At 42.0% G+C, this 20,287-nt stretch overlaps 1 protein-coding gene across 8 annotated transcripts in view; it reads left to right on the forward strand.

The window, feature by feature from the left end:
- Window positions 1-1,744: 1,744 nt before the first annotated feature.
- Window positions 1,745-20,287, forward strand: part of LOC119650384 (collagen alpha-1(XVIII) chain) — a 768,837-nt gene continuing 750,294 nt past the window's right edge. For all 8 annotated transcript variants that reach the window (XM_038053124.1, XM_038053126.1, XM_038053129.1 and 5 more), the window contains exon 1: window positions 1,745-2,028. The gene's annotated coding sequence lies outside the window, so the exon portion shown is untranslated. The remainder of the gene's footprint in view (window positions 2,029-20,287) is intronic.

The following is a 20,287-nucleotide window of genomic DNA, read 5'->3' on the forward strand; positions in this document are numbered from 1 at the left end:
ACAGGGGGACAGCCTTAAGGGTATGCTCTACCTTCAGGACTGTCTCAGATGATGCTGCATTCGCCATCTCTGGGATGATGCTGATTGACATCTTGGCAGATGAGATGGCGAATATATAGAATGCGAAACCAATCTCTCCCTTATCGCGGACGAAGAACGCAGAGAGGGAGAGATCCATAAATAGATGGCAAGAACGTTGGGAACGCTCGGGAAAGGGTCGGTGGACTCATAGGCTCATTCCAGCCATCAAGGAGTGGTTGAAGAGGCGGCACGGTGAGATTAATTATAATCTCACCCAGTTTCTTACGGGGCATGGATGATATCGCAAATACCTGCGCAGGTTTCAATTAAAGACCTCACCCGACTGTCCAAAATGCGATGGAGTCCCAGAGGACCCAGAGCATGTATTCTTCCACTGCCCGAGATTTGTAGAAGGAAGGCGGAAGGCAGAAGACAGAAGGCGGAATTTATAGGAGACTGTAGGAGAGATGCTGGTACTAGCAAATCTGGTGCCGAAAATGGTAGCACATCAAGAAAATTGGGACACGGTCAACTCCATGATGGCATCTATCCAAACCAAACTGCGAAAGGCAGAGGAGAGGAGAAAAGCGTGGTCACGTGCGCCGCATATAGAAGAAAGGTGACTAAGCTAGAATGAGCTGACTCCGCCCCGTGATGTAATATCTTATTGTGGTTCCGCGAGCAGGGAGGGAGTCAGGGGTGGTTTTAGTGGCTAAAAATCCCACACGCTGGTGTGTCCAGACCAGTGTCTTTTCAAGATGTCCACCTCCTGAAAAAAAAGACGGACAAGCAGACAGGCAAACAGTAAACCGATTTTAATAAGGTTTTGCTTTACACGAAACCTTAAAGAGCGAATTATGCTTGATTTTACCTCCGATTTGATTCAGTTTCCACTCAATGTACACTGCTACCGGATGATCCTGAAGAGGGTGGTTCACCTGTTGTTATTTCTTAATTGAAAAGTCTTCCAAGGAATAAAATATAAAATTCTGAACCGTAAGATGGAAACCGGCCACAACCTACCACCCAAGAGTGTAACCTTTATTAATTTCCTATCGGTAGGCTTGAGGATATGAAACCCGTTTCGGCAAGGATTAGAATTAGATGCCAGCAAAGTCCTCTGCCTGGAAATCTTCGGGGCATGTATTTCCCTAAGGAACATGCAAAACAAGCCGCAAATGGTCATCTATTGCTTATGCCGGCCGCCGGCTGAATCCAAGTAGTGAGGCTTAATAGCTTGCTAGGGACATTGGACATTTTCGAGAATATGTTAGCCGACATGGACCCAAACACAGTATCCAGATGCGTATGCGGTTTCAAGGACATGTTGGATTCAATAGGGTACACAATCTAATGATTCGTGTTATAGTGAACGTGTGCAGAAAAACTACGTTGGCATTGGGATTTCCATCTAAATCTGGGAGGATTTCACCCGGTACTTTGGAGGAATCAGGATTGCAGGGATGTGTGAATGTCGAACGGGCTGGGCCCCAGGCAAGATGTTTTCGGGAAGCCCCACAACATTTCTGGGCCCGATATGAAAACAACTATTGGGGCTGCGTTTCATGCATAAGTAGTGTCTTGTCTGAATATCGCGTGGTGTGGAAGAGCAGGCATCGAGGCTGAATGGAAGTCTCTGGCTCTTGTAGCGGCTTTGGCTCTGCTTTTGCTTTGGTTGCTTTCTGCTGGTGGCGTGGTATCATCGTTCTAAAAGTAAAATGCCTGCTTCAGTCTGTCGTTTGGCGTTCAGATGTGTAGCATTGTGAGTGGAGTGTTTACTGCTCATATACGGAAAGTGGCTTTTTCGTGCTTCGCGTAAATCGCGTAAGCGCTCTGGTTCCGATAAAAGTGAATATAGATAGTATCTTCGTATCTAGTGCTTTGTATCTATCCCGGCTTTTTTGTGCGCTTCGTTCTACTATCGACCGTCATCGTCGGAAGCATTGCGGCAGGCATTGGGCGCGCTTTTACACTTGAATGCACCCATCACGTGTGTAACTACAAAATGTAAGTTGTTGGCTGATGAGCCAGACTTCCTCCCCTGTCCATTGCAGGACTCACGTGTAACCCAGTGTAAGGTGTTGATTGCTACCTGTGGGGTAGACAGTGCTCTTGGCGGTAACCTGCTGAGCAAGTGCAAGAAGAGTCTATCGACTGAGTGGCATGCATGTGTTGTGAAGATGTGAGCCGGCATGTGAAAATTCCTCTCAACAGTTCCGCCGGGATTATGCGAATAGTACAAAATAAAGAAGCTTTGGTTTATGAATAAATCAGATATCTATTTCAGTTGAGTTTGATCTGGCAAGGGATCTATCTATGCAGATGCTGCTTGGAGATTGCGAATTTAGTTTACACTATCTGTCGTGCGGAATATCACTACTAAAAGTGCTGTGGAAACAGCCGAACCGCACGAAGAAACTCTGATTTCAAAAACTAGTGGATACGCGAAATTCAAGACTTTTGCAAATAGTCCAATTCAATGTATGCAAATTTAGATACGAATCAACATCTAAGTGTGTTGTACTTTGAATTCATCTGACAAAAAGCAATGTAGAGATTTGAATTTGATTATTTGCAAAACACGCATGCGTGAGTTTTGTTATCCATATTTATCGAAATTAAGTGAATTGCAGTTTTCCCGAGTGCATTTATGCACAAGTGCTCTGCCAATGGGTCGAGTCATGTTCTACATAAATTATTGTATGAGGGTACAAGATACCGACTTGCTGGTGGCTATTCTGACTTAGCTGTAACATTTTGAAAATAATCTTATCTTGTCTTAAATACCTCTGCACTTGAGGATCATATATCTTAAGTCTTATCATAAATAGTTGGATAGTTAACCCGGAAGTAGCAGGAGCTGCGTATTATGTTATGGTCCTAATTCCTCTTTACTTTGTTATTTTGAAATTGGAAAATTATATTGAGCATTATGCCCTTGGATTCCTTTGCTGCTTCTTGAAGAGGGACTATACATACGAATCCCATTTGGGTCGATAAACTCGCCCTTGGCTTACTGGCTAGTAGCTGAAAGGACTAGCAAATGGAGAATGGACGAAGGAGTTTTCAGGCGTAAGAGATTCAAGCCCTTATTTTGAAATATGAATAGTTAGACCACTATAAATAAAAAACAAGACGGGAAACCGGAAGCTGGACGCTTCGGGTATGAAAGGTTTTGTGTATTTCTTTTGACCTTCCTCACTCACCTCATGAGCGATACCATGACTGTCAGGTTGTGGATAAAATCCGGCTCAATAGGTTGTGGTGGGCGGGTCATTTAATTTATATGGATGAGGATGATCCAGTCCGGAAAGTCTATAAGTGCAATATCTATGGTAGAAAAAGAAGACCAGGCAGACTCTGCCTGAGATGGAGCGATGGCGTAGGTTAGGATGCCAGATAAATGGTTTCAGATCGGGGATACGTCGATAGTTTGATAATAAATTCCTGTGAAAGGAAATATAAACCGTCAAGGCTGGAATCCTGGACGGCCTCTTCAGAAATAAAAATTTGAAGAGGTCTGCAAAGTTGCAGTCTCGAGGAAAAAAAAACCATTACATATCATCCAAAAGTTTTGAAGTTCCTAAAAAAATCAGACCTGAAAGCAAGTGTCCAAGTTCATTTTTATTGAGCAGCTGCCAAACCTTGGTACAATGTGACTTTGACGAATACGAGGACCATACTATGGACACTGAAAATTAAAATTACGGTTGGGTAGTGTGCATTAAACCGATGCTAGTAGACCTCGTTGCTCACTCGAGATCCGTTCGTGAGTTTTGGGATCAGCTAAGCGTAGGTCATGCCTCAGTGAACTATGGTAAGGGAGGTGTCCCTTCTTGCACACGAGGCGCTGGCGAAATTTCCATAGAGAATAAACCAAAACGACGGAAACTACGGATCAGCGAAAGGAGTGTCTTTTAGCATAACGTTTAAAGGCACAGGGGGAAGTATGCCCCACAATGCAGACGATAGGTCAGCTACAAGAAAACTCCACAGAGGAAGAAAGTAAGTTGTTTTTGTTAAACCTACAAGGAATTTTAACGCACCCTATCTTGTAGGAAAGGGGCTAAGATTAATTCCTTAAATTAAAGTTTTAGGATTTAATTTAATTATCCTATCTTGTTATATTCTCTGATTGTTATTGATTAATTTTGAGGACTATAAACGGATAATAGCTAGCTTATTTCTTCAAATCAAAAATTTTATCAAAGAAGTAACATTGATATCGTTATCCTTGGAAATCAGTTCTCTACAAATATTATAAAAAATGTCCTCAAATATCGATCTAGCCATCAGTTTCCATTTAGGAAAAGTCCAAGAATTGAAGTTCATAAAGTCTGAGGTCGAAAATTTAGAGCGCAATGCTTTAGGGTTCGTCTATCGTCGGAACGACGGGAAGTACGAGGATCTAGTTACGGGAGATGATGTGCTGAATTGCCTAGAACGAGTGAACAAGAAAATTAAAATGAATGAAGAGAGGGTACTTCAGCTGCAACTTCACAAATTGAAGTTGAATTTGAGTGTCATGTGCTCGTTTGAAGAGGATCCTCCAGAAGATTCCAATGAGAATATGTCGCACCTCATGGGTTTTCGATCGTGTACGGACGAACTAGCAAGGAATTCCACGTGGGAACATAAGTCAGGATGCGACTACTTTAAACACAGTTTTGTTGCAGATGGAGCTGCACTACAATTTCCGGGTAGCTATTCCACTCAATCCAGGTGTTTCAGCTCTTCTCCTCCTCGAAATTCATATATGTCCACTCAGCGTACAGACTACCATTCAGTTGGACCAGTTCGTCGTCGATCGAATTATAGGGGTAGTGGGCGCTTTGCCTCCCTAAGCGCATGGAATCGTCGTAAATTGGCTTAGGAGGAAGATTAGGAATTTGAGATATCAGCATTCATATGAAATTGTTATTGTTTAAATAAATTTAATAAAAGTGTCCTTTTATTCGAGTACACTTTGTCGGGACTTTATTCTAGTTCGGCAGAGTTGACAGCAATTCTTTGGTTGTGCTATCATTTTCAGCACCAGATTTTCTCGTAGCAACACGTCTCCTAGAGTCTCGTTTAGATTCTTCCACACATCTCGGACAGTGGAAGAATACATGCTCTGGGTCCTCTGGGACTCCATTGCAATTAGGACATTCGAGTGAGGCCTCCAATTTAAACCTGTGCGATATCCTCCGTGCCCCGTGGGAAACTGGGTCAGATTATAATTAATCTCACCGAGTCGTCTCTCCAACCACTGCTTGATGGCAGGAATGAGCCAGTGAGTTCACCGACCCTTTCCCGAGCGTTAACACTGCTCTTGCCACCTATTTATTCATCTCTCCTTCTCAGCATTCTTCGTCTGCGGTGAGGGGAGATTGGTTTCGCATTGTATATGGTCGCCATATCGTTTGCCAAGATGCCAATCGGCAACATTCCAGAGATGACGAATGTTGCATCATCTGAGACAGTCCTGAAGGCAGAGCATACCCCCTCAGGGCTATCCTTCTGTGCATTGCACTCAGTTTGTTAGTGTTAACTGACATCCACAACACCTCCCTCCAAACTGGGATCGCATAGAGTATGATCGAGGGCACCAACCTGGCTATAAGCAACCGAGAGGTATGCCGTGGATCTCCCACGTTACGTCATCATATTTACCGCCTCTGAACCGCTCTCCTGGCTCGGTGGCGAGCTTGAGGGTTTTGCTGGCTGCCTTATATTCGAGCTCTTTGTGACCCTGATCGACTCTACCTACTGCCCTCTGAACTGCTCTTCTGGCTCGGTGGCAGGCTGATCGAAGGCTGGTTAAGAACCGCCTAGGCATGGACGCGTTATATGCTAGACGATGCATTGGGCCACATTGACGGCTCTTTCCGTCAAAGTCCAAAGCTGGGTGAAGGGTAATTCTTCCGGATCGGGACTCTTGTCTATATAAGCCCGACAAGGTTACTCCTTTTATACGCTCCTTCACCCTTGGCGTTTGTTGACCTTGCCTATACCTTATCCTTTACCGGTGGGCGTTATCACGGTTTTTGTCGTCGATCTGCCTTCAGTTCACCTTTGTTTGGTCTTGTTACTAGTGTTCTCGGTGAGATCGTACTTCGTTCGAACTCCTCCTTCTCCAGATCCAAATCACTTGTAGCAATATATGCCAAGTTGTCCACCACCGAGGCGCTGCGGTCGGGGGATATCGACGACCGGGAGCCCGCTTGTTCATTCAGAGACGGTTTTAGCGATTGATACCAAATTTGGTGGGCCGGTGGGAATTTAAGAGGGGGGGTAGTATCATATATAGTCATGTGGAGTATCAAATGAAAGGCCTCGGATAGTACTTTCCGATATTTGTTAGAAAGGTGGGGAGTACGGGCGGTTCAAAGTGATCACTTCTTTAACCGACCCATTCTCACAGTCTACCAAACCGAAAAATCTGAAAAAAAAATCGTCAGTTTTTAGGATTCAAACTTCCTTAATCTTTTGAGGATGTTTAGGGTAATGCATGAATCAAAGATTGTGTGCGGGAATAAAATTATAAAAATGAATTACAAGAAGAATCTTATATAATAGATAGGAACTAAAAATCTAACATTTTAACTAAGGGCCCCCTCTAGGAATCTCTAGAAAATATATTGGCATTATAGCCATAACGAGAACATTACATGCACATATATAACTTGGAAAGGGCGAAAGCCAGTATTCAATATACGAAAATCAAAAAGAAATGAAACAATCCAACAATTGGCAAAACCAGTCCCCTTTTGCCTGTACGGGGACCCCCCTGAAATTCGACGTAGAATAATGTAACCTTTTAGTGTCAATCGCTAAAACTGCTGCCGAGGAAAATCCATGTGAAAGACAGACGGACAGAGAGCAAACCGATTTTAATTTTTTGTTTAATTTGTGTTTAACACAAAACCGTAATAAGTCGGGAAACCGAAGTTGGACGGTTCAAGTATGAAAGGTTTTGTGTATTTCTTATATAAAAATATTTGAGTGGATATTTGTTCCATAGCAAGCGTGGGCGTCCATAATTTCTACTTTTCCGTCAAATTTGGTGTTAATCAGCACACTCTTTTCTGAGAAAACTATCTGAGACAGACAGCCAGATAGACAGTAAACCGATTTTGATAAGATTTCGTTTCAGACAAAACCTTAATGCTGAGAATTGGCCAAATAATGTAAATTCCAATGTTCGTTATAAGTGGCGCCCAGCGTGGGCAGTTCTGGAATACATCAAATTTAAGGCTGAAGAACCTTGAACTCAACTTAGCTTCAAAAAAATCAAAATCGGATCTTGAAAATAATAGCACATATGCTGCTACCCAGGCTCGGGAAAATGAGGGGAGGTTTCCTTTGAGCGCTACGATAGCTCACGTGTCATTTTACAAAATTCACGTGTACCAGTGCGTAGGTCCATGCCGGATTTTGAAAATAATAGCGCAAACATAGGGATTGTCGTAAACCTGACGGTTAAACCAAAACGCGAACTGAAACCTGAAAAATTAAAATAAAACTAAAAACAACGGCTCGACCGCCCGCATGGAGCCATATATCTCTGGAGCCGAGTGCTGCGGTCGAGAGGGAGGGTCCACGACGGATCAAAGTCTCGATTCCTGTTTCTTTTGCCTCAGATGTTTACTGAGGCGCGGCCTCTGAGGTTCTCTCCCTTCCGTGAAACCCTCCGGTCATTATTGTGGAGAATGCCCCTAGTTGTGAGAGCATGTAGGGACTAAGGAGAAGGAGAGAAGGAAGGAATACCCCTCGTTGGTTTTCCTGTGGGATCTTCCCCCCTCAATCGCGGCTCTCTGATCCAAAGATTTACACCTCCAGGCGCGCGGTCGCGTCGTTGTTTATTTTTATTTTAAATTTTTCAGCTTTTAGCTTGCGTTTTCGTTTAATCGTTAGGCTTACACGAATCCCTGTCTGTGCGATTATTTTGAAGATCTGATGCGGGCCTACCCACTGATATATACACGTGAATTTTACATAATGACACGCGATGGGTCATAGCGCTCAAAGAAAGTCTCCCCCCCCCCCCCATTTTCCCGAGCCTGGCTAGCACAAAGGTGTGCAATCACGTGTCGACCGATGAAGCTTCAATATTTGCGAGTGGACCTTCACTTTTAAGTTTTTGAGATAGCTGAATAATTCGATCAGCTGATGTATAATAATGAGCTTCTTGATCTGGCCATCAAATCGTTCGACTGCGTTAATGGCACCACAGCCTCTGACATGGCAACGCCAACACCGTATCGAGTGTGTGGACTACCAAAATAGAGAAGTTTATAGCAATTTCTATCACGTTCGCGCTCTAAGTAGCAGCTTTTCGCACCAGACCATCGGGTTTTTTTTTTGCAGAGCGTAGATATCAATGCGCCTTTTCCGAGGGGCTCTTGCGAGTTCCTCGATTTTCCCAGTTACGATGCGAACATTTAGCGTGCAGACACGATTTATAGCTAGTGTTCATGAAAAACATAGCAGATTGAAGGGATTATATTTTCCATTAAAACAAATAATAATAGAAAATTAATGAATTGCTTAGATTTTCTTCAAAGAACCCCAGCTCCATCCTTATCCAGTGATAAAAACATGGTGTAAAACTTGATAGTAGAATGTTTAAAATATTCTGAATTAGAAATTGAAAAGTCTGCATTAAAAATGGAAAATTCTGAAATTGAAAGTTCTGAAATTAATTTGGAAAATTCTAAATTTAAATTGGTTTGGAAACTTCTGAATCAGACTTGCAAACCCCATAAACGGCAATTTAGTTATAAAGCGTTGTTGGAGACTCGGAAGACTGATTTTTTTCCAAGAAAGATTAGTTCCTATTTTTGTTGCTCAACGAATTATTATAACATTTTTAATGCGAATGGAAGTGAAACCTTTAAATTTTAACAAATTTAAAGTCGGGTGGAGACGCTTAGCTGTGATTCATTCGAACTCCACACCAAAGTATCGCAGCACAACTCACCACGGCTGAGCAGCTCCAAACCCACCCGCCTGAGCAGCTCGCCTACCTGTCGGTAGCAGGATCAGAGCCACGAGGTCTTCTTAAGAAACAGGCTCGAATCAATCTACAGCTAGCTGCCAATTGTCTCGGTCATTCTGATATCAATTTGTCAATTTTTTGTAATGACATGCGTACTACGGAACTAATAATCTAATTAAAGCGTTTTGTTGTCATTTTGTGATTGACAATAAATGGAAAAGTTACACTTTGCTAATCAGAGTCTTGATATCCCCAAAGTAGCAACTCGTGCCATGAAAGTTTTTCTCCATCATTAGAGAAGACCTTTGATTCTTAAAAATCTGAGCACGATAGGTACCTCAGCAATTTCCTCTTGATAAAAAAAGTCCGTTTGAAAATTTGCCAGAGGCTTTTGGCTCGCTATGCTGAAGAACGAGAAGGTTTTCTCAGTGATACAGTCACCGATGAGGCATGGATTCATCCCTGCAGGCCTGAATAAAAAAGACGAGCAAAGACAAGCGAATATGCGATTGAACTTGAACTCTTGCGTGCGCAATTGATTAACGAATGTTTTGAAATTAGTTCGAACTCAGAAACACCATTAAAAAAAAAATCCCGTTTATATTTGGCTGACCCCCGAATGACAGCCGCTGACTCCAGATAATGAAGGTTCACAACCTGCGCTAGATCAAGGGGCGTCTAGCCTTCCTACAACTAAACCCACTCATGAGAAAAATTGCGCCAAAAACGTACAGACAATTTCTTTTTTTTAAGGGAACGGTGGATTCCTAAGTCCGCATCGACTTAATGCCGGACCGGACCAAATGGAGACCAACTTGCTTCCACTCTCGATGGTCCACGAACTCCACGGAAGTTTCCAAAATTAAAAGAGGGACGAAGACGGTTTCTTTCCAGGGCAGAGGCAACTTTTCAGCTTCGGTCACGCTGCTCCCAGGAGAGAGGTGAGGCAGCGTCTGAAGAGTTGCCTCTGCACTGGTAAGAAACCGTAGCCATCTTCGGCCTTCTTTTAATACTTATAGACAGTTTGCAAGGTGCACTGGTTTATTGGGGTCCTTGCCGCCAGACTCGGTTTATTCTACGATTAATATATTTATTTTTTCTGTTCGTGCACGGTGGTGGAAAATCTTGGAAAGACACATCCAGTCTAGCGTCCCGCACAAATGAGGGAGTAAGAGCGGGTGCGTGTGGGAATAGCGCCCATTAAAAAAGACCCCCGGTCTCTGAAGGTCCACCACCATTTCTCCTCCTTCTATATACCGTGACCCTTGGGAGTGCAACCTCCAACTGTGCTACTATATGCAGCACAATTTGGCGAATCATCCAGCCCAAAGCTCATACGTGTATAGCGTAGTATTCATTCAAGTCTTTTAACTTTTTGTTTATGATGTGTATTTTGACCCATCAATGAACATCTCAAATCGATAACCCACCGCAGTGTCATCTGTCTTATTGCCGTCTATAGTTCTGAGCACTAGCCGTCTACCAAAGACAATGAACGTCATCCCGCGGTACTACAGGTGGAGATTTACAGACGAATATGGTTTCGTGCAGGGAAGACGCAACTCATCAGACCTTTGCCCTGGGAGCAGCGTGACCGAAGTGGTTACAAGATGTTGTTCGCTCCCTTATATGGGTTTGAATTATATCCACATGAAAAGACGATTAGAATTTCTGGCCTAAGCTGCAGAAGCTGAAATAATTTTTGGTTGTAATTGAGCCAGCCATTTTCTGCCACTTCACTGGTCCATGAGATTCTCCTTTGGGCTAACACTTAAAGTTCAGACAATGTACAGACGTCTACGGTCCGGGCTCTCTCAATTCTAAACAAAAATTACTTCAGTTTAGGCCAGAATATTGAGCTGCTTTTCTTGTAAATATAATTTTCACCCATGGTGTTTGTGGGCAAATATATATGGGAGCGAACTAGGTCTGATAACCACTTCGCTCACGCTGTTCTCAGGGCATACGTAAGGCTACGCCTTAAAGAGGAGCACATGAACCAGAAAATTGAGAGAAAATTACTCTTCAATTGATGCGGTCTGATATCAACTGAATGGCGGAATCAGGGCTCGATTTTAAACAAAAATACATGAAGACGTTCGGTTTGATCAAAGGCGTAATATGCTATAATCTGGTCTTAAATGAGGACATCTATTGTCGATGTCGGATTGCACCCATCGTGGAAAAAATTGCGTAAGCTAAGTCTCACGCGCAATTCTTGCAGAACTCCATGGAAATGGCTTATGATGTTGATTCTGGAATGTATGCACGACAGGAGTACCGAGAGTTTACAGATGGTTTGCTTTCGCGGTTCGAGCCGGAATTCCAATGATATAAGCCGGATATCTTGGGCCCTTCCTGATGGCTCACCTGGAGCGCTGGAGATTACTGCTTTCTGTCTTGTGACAATGTGCTTTTATATTCTAGAAAGACAAGTGACAAAGAGCGCTCTTTTAAGCTGGGGTCGATTTCTCACAGGATTTTGACTGCAAGATTAGTGTCAAAGAACATCACAATTGTAGAATATTTTGCGCCAATTACATTCAGCTCAGGAGGGACTTCCCAAAGGTGTGATGGTGACGGGCGACCTAAATGTCAAGGTGGGCTCTGTCAACATTTTGTGCGGATATGTAATGGGGAACCTGGCCTTGGTGACTAGAACGATTATAGTGGAGGTCGCTTCCGTGTCACGTCGTCAGCTTCTCGTAGACCGCTTATACGATCAGGCTGTCGCTCGGCAGTAAGAAAGCTATTTTGTGGATCAGACGCCAGATACCTTGAATAATTTCCTGAAAATATTAATAATAATAATCGTTGGCGCAACAATCCAATTGGATCAGTGCATTGAAGCGTATTACAGAACTTCATTGAAGACCGCATCGGTACACTACTGTAGGAAGCAATGTTGTCAGGATTGTATTCGCCCGTGACCAACGCAGATCGCAATGATTTCAGAATTGTATATCGCATCACACAAGAGCTTGATCGCAAATCTTTCGATGGTCCTGTGAAGGACATCAACGTTCGACTACCATCCACAATGATGAGCAACTGAAAAGATTGAAAAAATACTTCATAACGGTTCTTAACAGTATCTCATCCGGCGAGGTTCCCCTTTTGGAGATGAAATGGCTAGTGGCTCTCAAGGGAAATCATCCCGGCCTGGCCTTGACAGTCTCTCCGCAGAGTTGTTCATCACTGCACATGCAGTTTCTGAAGATTTTGGACTTCACTTCGTACGAAAATCTAGGGAATTCGAAACTTTTCCCAGGGATTGGAAGAAGGGGATGATCGTTAAAATTTCAAAAAGCATCACTTGAAAGTTTTACCGACGGAGAGCAAGCTGGTTTTCGCTCCGGACCCTCCTACATTGACCACATCAATACCCTACGGATCATTTTGGCAGAGTCGTGGAGTTTAGATCATCGCTTTACCTGCTCCTTACCGATTCCGAGAAAGTTTTTGATAGTGTGAACAGGGAGTGTATCTGACGTGCACTATGAATTCCGGAGAAATCAATAGCTATTATCAGTGCGATATATGATGACGTAAAATGTTACGTACTGCAGGTCGTCAAAATGGAGCCCGTCAGGATTGCAGCTTCTTACCGATATTATTTCTTCTTGTTATCGGTGATGTTCTTCATACTGCCTTGTCCAGAGGACGCGGAGGTGCTCAATGGACAACGATATCTTCCCAGCTCAATTACGTCTGTTTGCTCTCTCAGTAATCTCGATGATTGACGGATCTTTGCCAAATGACTCAGAATTTGGAAATAGGGGCAAGTATAGTCGAGCTGAATATAAACTCCAACAAAACCCAGGTTATAGCATTCTCTCCATCTGCATGGTTGGTGTTAATCAATTAATAAAGCAATTGTCTGAGAAACTGAAGCCCTTTTTCCTTAAAGTGGTACAAAAAGGTCCTAATCGTAGAGTAGTTGCTAAGGGATTCAGCACCTCGTAGTCTTACTCGGTTACAGGAACCCCGTTCCAAGAAGGAAGGGTAGTGGACGCCCGAGGAAATCAACTGAGGCCTAGGACCATCTGTTTGTTCGTATTATGTGAAAAGATCCGTTTAAAATGGCGGCCTCATGTCACAGATGATGCTTACTACTCATGGAGGTTGGGAGTGTTACAGTTGGTTGTTCTATGTCTGACCATGAAGAAAATATTGTTTTCCGACCAACTCAGAAACCATTAACATTGGAAAAAAACTCTTGCGTAAAATTATTATTCACGAAAGACATGTTGAATGAAGGGTCAAAAGCTGGACCGTCCTATCTAATGGTTTCGCTAATAAAAATGTATGCTCTTTCAATAAGACATGCACGAGCATAATCCAAGTTTTTCGAATGACGAAGAGTAGACTGGCCGACAACAATGTAAACGGCCTGCGCAAAGCCTGACTTAAATCCTATCCAACATCTCTGGGAAATCGTGGACAAAAAATCCCGGAACGAAATTTCCTAAAAAACTGACCTATACACTGCTAATGAGAAAGAGTGGGCGTGACTACCACTACCATAGGATCTGAATTTTTGGCTTGCTCAATCCATGCTTCAGCGCTGTCATGCAGTTCTTACTGCGAAATCATATACGATAAATTATTTCTGAGTTATCAAAATCTCGGCAGATGCCGGGTTTTACCTAATACTAGCACTAAGTGCCAAGCATTTAGGCTGGGACTATCCTACCTAATTAAAAACTAAAGGGGAGTTGGTGGTGCTGGCCGGTGGTAGGTTAATGGGAGATTATTTTCTATTTTTCTTCAAATTTTTTAGTAAATATTTTAAATGAGTTGTTGTTTTTTTTCATCCAAAATATTGACACCAACGGCACAAAATGAAAGTGATTACTTTATGACAACCTTTTTACAAAAAATTGAAATTACGTATCTTGTCCTATAAAAATATGCCACATGATATATGAAAATATAATATAAAGATTACAAATACATTCGTTTTTGAACGAAAAATATCTTTGATAAATTTGATCGCGTTTTTTCCGGCCCCCGTCCAATCTAGTTTTGCTTCCCAATAAAATCCAGCGTACGTCATAATCGATGTAGTTGTACCACTGGACCGGAACACTGTTGAAAAAAAAGCAAGAAAAAATCCGGAACTACAGCCCCTTGACAGACAAAATGAAGCAGACATGGAAAGCTCAAAAATCGATGTTGACCTAGCCGAAATTTCAGGGACGGGATTAATCCCGCAAAATTTGCATAACATGCTGAACACTCTCAATCTAAGAGCCAGATTATCAATGAAGATGCAAGAGGTGTCTTACTAGCAAGCTGTGCTGTAGCCAAAGAGTTCTGTCCGATAACAGTCTGGTCTAGTAGGTTCTGCTCTAGATTTGCACTGGTATTCATCATCTGAATATACATATCTACCACCGCGTTGCTGCTTGAAACGTTTGCGATAATCGGGAATGAAGTAGAACATTTTGGCATAGTCGCACCTACTTTGCATTGAAGAGCATCCCCGCTGTAATGCCTTCAGCGCATCCTTGGATCGGCAACCCCTGGGTCCGGTAGGGCAGGAGGAAGCATCGCAGGCTTCCTGCTATATATACTACTTTTTTCAAATTTACTGAAATGCCAGAAAAATTAAATTTTAAAAGAAAAAACATTTTCTCTTGCAGATTAGATTTATCAATAGAATCTTTTCTCGATCTTACTCTTATGAGATTTTTTTTGGTAATTTCCTCCGAAATGTAAAGTGTTAGCCAACAAAATTCGCTAATCATGCTCCTAATCAGGTAATTCTGAAAGGACAACCTAATATTTCTCTAATTCCGCTGAAATTTTAAAATTCGAAAAACAGTACTTTAGGCACGAATTTGAAGGCCATTCGGATCATGGAACTGGTTATCACAAAAGATTTAATTCATTCTCCTTGCCTCTAAATATTTTCTGGTATTTAACATTTTAAGTCTAGTTTCTAAAATCAGAGCACCCATCTTAATAAAAGGTTCTGCACGCACCTGCGAAATTATATTTTTAAAATTAAGTTTGGATCGAATAAATTAAAAAACCCGTTCAGGTAATTTAGCTCCCCCACAGACTGCAAATTGCCTTTCCTCAAAATCACTGGAAATTCTCCTTTGTCACGGATCTAGACATATTGAGAATATTCCAGAAAATTACCAATTTTTTTTGCTGAGGAAACAATTTAATTTAAGTTGCCCCTGAAACTTGAATTGAAACTTAGTTATTTGTATAAATTTGTAAATGGAATTTATGTGATAATGAAATTGGATTTGACTGTGTTTAGCAATCGCTGACCCAGAAAACGACTATCTGGAACTAATCAATTTAAATTATTTATTATAAGTGACTGTAAGTTGGCTGGATTTTTGCTCCATAATTTTGATATTATTCGTCTGATCCACGCCAGACGGAAAAAATTATTTTGAAAAGCGGGACCATGTGGTGTTAGTTGAATTTAGTGTTTCCTCGCAAATTGATAATTGTTTATAATAAGTTGTCAGCAGACTGAGATATGTATGTGGTATGAGAACGCTGATATTTTGGGATTTTAGTTTCGTCATATTTAGAAAATCCAATACCTAAAACCTTCACAATGAATTGATTTATTTACGAGTATATCAATAATTGACACGTTTCGCACTTGAATTAAAACCACATCACTGATCTCAGGGAACCAATCTGGCTTCGTCAAAAGCCAAGGTGTCACAGATACCATCCATGTGTATAGACAGATATGTTATGCAAGATTACAAGATGATTTTGCGATGAGATAAAAATATATCAAAATGGATAATGACACCTTTTTCTTCCTTAACCCTTATCTCCGTGAACAAGGTCGTCTCTAATAATTAATAACAGCCATCCGCAGTATATATTTAATTAAAACAAAGGCGAGAATACCAAGTGGCATATCCAAGGCCTTTTAAGTCAAGGTCATCAAGGATCTACTTTTAAATTTATTATTCTTTATCATTGCAATGAGTTGCCTCACTTCAAGTATAAAATATCCTGCCTGCTGGAGACTACAGAGCCCTGCGAGAAAAGTCACCACTATGCAACAGTAAGGAGACGGAAAATGGTTTTAGAACAAAAGCTTTGGAAGCTTCAAACTTAATTCATCATACATTATCAATGAACAGAACAATGAACGTTGATTTCATATTATTTTGCCGCCACCGGGAGTTGATTGTGCGTCAGCCTCTCAATCTTGTTGCCCGTAGGCTTAAGTATCGGTTGTTTTGGATACTTGCTTTTGTACTCGTCTGACTACTGTAGGCAATTAGGGATTAGCATAAAAGTAAAGTGAAAAACTTTCAATGCTGGGTTCGCCATCCGTATAAAATTTTCTGGTACTAGCTCCTCCCCTTGAGTTTCTAGCTTCCCTCATTCTTCTATGATTCTCGGACAGTGAAGGAATACGTGTAAGCGTATGACAGCTTCGCATCTGTCATCACTCCCAGGTTGGGACCTAGTTTAGGATCTTGTGAAGTATACAACCAGTACACGTATTTATCATAATACTCCTGAACCTAAAATATTGTAGTGAAAATCCATTACTCTTAATTTTCCGTTACTCTTAATTTAATGATTGCTTAAACGGTTTTTTTGGAAAACTTTAATATAAGTTTGGGGGGAAAGTAATGTCGTATTTTTTTCAATAGATGGCGACACTTAAACATATCTTGTGTTGTACTTATCGCATCTGGCCATACCATACAGCGATTTGAAGGCGACAATCTGGGCTATAGGTGTCTCCTTGACAGTTTTATGATCGTATGCTTCAGTCTCAAGTTATAGCGCGTCAAAGATGGAGTCGATCAAAGAAAAAATTCGTCAAATTTTACATTTTTATTACCTGAGAGGTAAAAATGCAACGAAAGCGGCCAAAAAAAATTGTGAAGTTTATAGGTCCGATACTGTAATGATTCGCACAGCACAGCGTTACTTCGATCGATTTCGTTCTGGTGTAGTAGATGTCGAAGATACACCCCGTACTGGTAAGCCAATAGTCGTAGAAACCGATAAAATCGTCGAAATCATCCAAGTAGACCGACATGTGAGCATTCGCTCGATTGGCCAGGAACTGGGTTAGGACCATAAAACAGTTTGGAACCATTTGTAAAAGATTGGATTCCAAAAAAAGCTGGATGTTTGGGTGCCACACGAGTTGACGAAAAAAAATCGCTTTGACCGAATAAACGCATGCAATCCATTGCTGAAACGGAACGAATTCGACCCATTTTTGGGTCGTACGAAAATCTCAAGCGATGAAGATCGTGGTCGAAGCGCGGCGAGCCGGCCCAAACCATCACCAAGCCCGGATTGACGGCCAGGAAGGTTTTGTTGTGTGTTTGGTGGGATTGGAAGGGAGTCATCCACTATGAGCTGCTCAACAAGGCCAGACCCTCAATTCGGTAATCTACTGTGAGCAACTCGGCCGTTTGAAGCGGGCGATTCACCTGAAGCGGCCAGGATTGGTCAACAGGAATGGTGTTCTGTTCCACTAGGACAACGCTCGGCCTCACACATCTTTGATGACCCGCCAGAGACTACGGGAGCTCGGATGGGATGTCCTATCGCACCCACCGTATAGTGCAGACCTGGCACCAAGTGATTACCATCTCTTCCGGCTCATGCAAAACGCTCTTGGTGCTACTAAGTTGACCTCAAAAGAGGGTTGCGGAAACTGGCTGTCTGAGTTTTTTGCAAATAAGGAGGGGGGGGGGGGGGGTTTAACCACGAAATTTTGAAATTACTGGAAGCTAAAGCCACAAACTTTGAAAACATTTTCAATTCTTTCTATAACCGAAAAGTAATCACAAAATGTCCTCTAAAGTCATCAGCTAATCAAGCATCACATTAGTCATCATTGGTCGTTCAGATTAGCTCTGAGGCATCAAAGCTCGCTACATTTTACTTAAGACTGAAGTAGAGCGATCATACAGACTCCGATCATATAACTTACTCCTGAATGTAATTTTATAATATATACATTTACGAAGAGTATTTTGAAAGTGATAAATGCTCGTCCTGATAATGATGGCAAAAAAATTCGATCGTGGATCTCAGGAAACTTGCAGAATGATCAGCTTCACTGTAATCAAGACGTAGAACGTGGGGATGCTATTGAAAAATGGGCCGCCCGGTCACAATGAGGTAATACAATATCCCTGGCAGAACCAGGTTTGCCAACGATTTACCGTCACTCACACAAGCATCACATCATCACAACCCTTAGCTCAGGCTTGGTGTAGAAACTAAGGCGCTAAGAACTGGCCAAATATAACCCAATATTTATCTTCATTGACTTAAGGGGGTCAGCGGAAATTATAGTGTTAAACACATGATAAGTCACATGCCAGATTTATGACGATGGCCGTAATAAAGCGCGTATTTATCGGTCCGAATGACATTCGAATGACTTCGCTAAAAGGACAAGAATTCCAGCTAAGACTGTACATGTGTTTCTTGACGAAACCTAAGGTATATGGACTAGGTATACCAGATTAATGGTCAGTTAAGGTTTTAAGGCTAAAAATAATAATCCTAGTTTGCGGACTGTAATTAAGTCTGCATGTTAAAAAGCCATTTACTTATTTTCTTTAAGCGCCCTCTAGCGTGGCAGCAGAAAAATACCTTTTTTTGGAGATGGGTATATAAATTGCTCTGTATTTCAATAATGAACTATGCAATCGAACTGGAAAAATTAATACGCATGCTCAAGATATCAATAAATCTATGGTGAAAAATTCGTATTTGTATCTTTATCTAGTTCTCCACAAAACATTTCTAAAAAAAAGCGAAAAAGAACGGCCTTCACATGGGATGACCCCCTTAAGGTTTCATTTGGCATGAAAAATGACCCCTATTCCACATCAATAGATACTTTTGTATTGACAATACGACGTTTGTCGATGGTCACAAGACCATCTCGAGAGACCGGAGACTCATAAGAGGGGAGAGCTATCCAAGAAACCTAAAACGATGGCAAAATTGACCGTGAAGATTCACCGACAAATATTGAAGTGGTGCGTCGACACGTGCTTGCACGCATCTGTGCTCGGAAATATGAGAAGAGAGGCCCTTTGAGCCTTTGTTGTCCGGTTTTTGGAACGTATATTGAATTTTAAACCTTCAATTTTCCCGGTACATGGGACACTGCTAACCATTGGGCTTGGACTAGAAATACTCTCGACGAAGAAAAGCACTCAGGTTTACACGTCCATCTCCAACAAAGCACTCTTCTCCTATACGGAGGGAGTATATTTCTTTTCTTCCCAAAGTGACACTGAACCAGCAACAAAACTATCAACGTCTCAGCGAAAAGAACTCACAATGTTTCCGTTTTACATGACAATCACACGTAATTTTCAAAAAAAAAGATCTTTGATCCACCCACTTCTCACGCGAAGAAGGACTTCTATTATTATTCTGTTACGGGAAAGTCTTACCACGTCCTTGAAGAACTATTGTGCCCCTTTTACTGGTTATAATGTTCCTATTAGTCTATAATCACCAGGATCTTTAGTACTTACTTCCAGCTCTTTCATCCTTGCATCTGGTATTAAGTATTCTCCCAGAGGCCTCGACCTACTTTGCACAAATGTTGGACACTGTCCCAGGACGTATAAAGAGGTTTCATCACAACCCGTACGAAACCTGCAGGCAGTGTCCGTAGATATCCTTAGCTTTCCTTGGTGATAGTTTAGTCGACAGTGACCAGTGGGAATTCCCACTATGATTCAGAGGTTCTTTTTGGTGAAGTTTAAACGCACGATTCGTATCCCCCAATAAGCACCCTGGACTGCCCCATACCTGGTAGTCCCGCCCAGTATAGTTCCCTCAACCGTTCTTCCTCATTTCTTAGTGTCATAGCTATGAAACTGTTTCCGATTACACAGAAGGGTTCTGGCCCGTGTAAAGACCTCCCTGCTCCCTTCTTGGCTAGTTAGTCCGCTACCTCGTTTACTTTCAAGCCAGCATGGCCTGGAACCCAGAGTATCCAGACCTTGTTGGACGAGCCGAGTGTATTCAATCTCTCAAGGCATTCCCATACCTGTTTAGAGTTCACCTCAAAGTATATTTTCCTTGGACCAATGACACCGGTATCCGCTCCCTCTGCTTTGAGGGATCCGTCAGTTTACAAAGTAATCAGTCGCTGGTTTAAGCTGTATGTCCCAACCACGCATCCCAGTTTGTCTTGTTACTCGAACGTATTTCAAACCTCTTATCGAAGTGAAACCTCGTTATCATGTTATCCTTTGGTATCAGTAATTCCGGATACCG

This window comes from Hermetia illucens, chromosome 2 (assembly GCF_905115235.1).
Source record: "Hermetia illucens chromosome 2, iHerIll2.2.curated.20191125, whole genome shotgun sequence".
NCBI lineage: Eukaryota > Metazoa > Arthropoda > Insecta > Diptera > Stratiomyidae > Hermetia > Hermetia illucens.